We start from the raw sequence: 2,317 nt of genomic DNA on the forward strand, positions 1-2,317 counted from the left end.
ACGCTCCGAAACACCATTCAACTACGGAGTTGCGGGCGGAGTCCACTGCGAGAGAATCCCATTCTCCCTAAGATACTCTTGGAACTCGGCACTCAAGTACTCACCACCTCGATCCGGTCGAAGTGTCTTGATGCTTCGTTCCAACTGTTTCTCTACTTCACTTCTGAATTCTTTGAACCTTTCAAAGGCTTCAGACTTGTATTTCGTCAAATACACATACCCATACCTCGAAAAGTCATCAAAAAAGGTGATGAAGTAGGCATGTCCATGATTAGTGGTGATGCTAAGCGGACCGCACACATCGGTATGGATCAAATCCAATAACCCTTTGGCTCGCTCCACATGGCCCTTAAAGGGAATTTTGGTCATATTTCCTTTTAGACAGGATTCACAAGTCGTGAGAGCATTAATATCAGACATATCAAACATGCTCACTCCCACTAACTTGTTCATCCTTCTTAGGAAAATATGTCTTAATCGAGCATGCCATAATTGTGCCGAATTTAGAGTATCTTGTTTTCGTTTGTTTGTTGTTGTTATTGCTTGGACATTGTTTAGTGGAATATCTTTCAATTTTAAGTTGTAGAGATCGTTTTCAAGTTCTCCAGTACCAATCAAACATTCAGTCTTGTAAATGTTGCAAACACCTTTGCTAAATAAACAAGAATATCCATCTTTATCAAGCATAGAAATGGAAATAATGTTTTCACCAAATCGGGTACAAACAAAACATCTCTTAAAACTAACTTAAAATCAATGTTCAAAATCAAGTAAACATCTCCAATAGCCTTGGCAGCAACTCTTGCTCCATTGCCCAGCCTCAAGAAGGTCTCACCTTCCCTTAGTCTCCTACTTCTTCCCATTACCTGCAACTCATTACAGAGATGTGAGCCACAGCCGGTATCTAATACCCAAGAAGTAGAGTTAAATGAAATATTTACTTTGATATAGAACATATCATTTCAATAACTCTTCTGGGCAAGATATTCCCTGCAGTTACGCCTTCAATGTCCAGGCTTCTTGCAGTGATGACAGATGTCAACAGTCTTGTTAGCCTTCACTGGCGTGGCTGCCACAGAGGGACTCGGAGCTTGCCTCTTCAAAGGCACTTTCTTCTTGGGACGTTGGAAAGAACGCTTATTTCCCTTCCCAGGTGGACCAGTCTTCGTACCAGATGAAGAGCCCACATAAAGAACCGACTTCTCTTTCCTGATGGTGGACTCAAAGGTAACAAGCATATTCACCAACTCCTCAAGGGTCGGTTCCATCTTTTTCATATTGAAATTCACCACAAAAGGATCAAATGAGCTAGGCAACGATAAGAGCAACACGTCGGTGGTCAACTCCGAAGGCAACATAAGAGCCATGCCAACGAGCTTATCCACGAGCCCAATCATCTTTAGGCCATGCTCATGGACCGAGGCCCCATCTCGCATGCGCAAAGTGATCAGCTCCTTGACGGTAGCATGCCTCAGAGGTCGAGTCCGCTCATTAAAGAGCTCCTTGAGATGCAAATGAATGTCAGCAGCACTCTTTGCATCCTCAAAACGCCTCTGCAGCTCATCATTCATAGAAGCCTGCATATAACACTTGGCTTTCAAGTCATGGTCACACCAATCCCTGTAAGTATGCAATTCCTCAGGAGTGCAGCTAGTCGGAGCCTCAACAGGGGGCCTCTCAGTAAGTGTATATGCTATCCTTTCCGAATTAAAAACGATTTTCAGGTTTCTTAGCCAAGTGAGGTAATTAGGTCCAGTTAATATGTGTTTTTCGAGTATTGCAGATAGCGGATTGCGAATAGAAGACATTGTCAAATTTGTACGGAAAAGTAAAACAGATAAATGTTATTGACTATTTAAAATATTTGGTAAGATATAAAGTATGGATTTTTACTTTATAAATATTTACTCCCACTGTTTTGTCATATTTCACTACCCTCTAGTGAAAACGGGAAACTCCTTTCCTCAGTAGGTACGCAAGGTCCAATTAGCGAATTATGATCCCGAATAATATCAGCCAATCACAATTCCTAAAAGGTAGTTTCCAATTCCATTACCATGCAACCCTCTACGTAAACTTTTGTCTCACGTTTGATTAGGACCCAATAATATGACGTCGTTCATCTTTACGTGTCAAGCCCTACCCATCGATTATGAACCTTAATAGACGGTCGCCATGAGTTCCCTCAATAATATGAGCCGAAATCATGGGAGTTCCACGTAGTTCACATCACCATGTCAATGGATGTCACTGCTTTCCGGTGTCCAAGGCTCCCCCAATAATATGAGCCGAGCCCCAAACACGGGTAGTGTTCATC

Source organism: Primulina huaijiensis, chromosome 2, assembly GCF_012295235.1.
Source record: "Primulina huaijiensis isolate GDHJ02 chromosome 2, ASM1229523v2, whole genome shotgun sequence".
NCBI classification, from domain to species: Eukaryota; Viridiplantae; Streptophyta; class Magnoliopsida; order Lamiales; family Gesneriaceae; genus Primulina; species Primulina huaijiensis.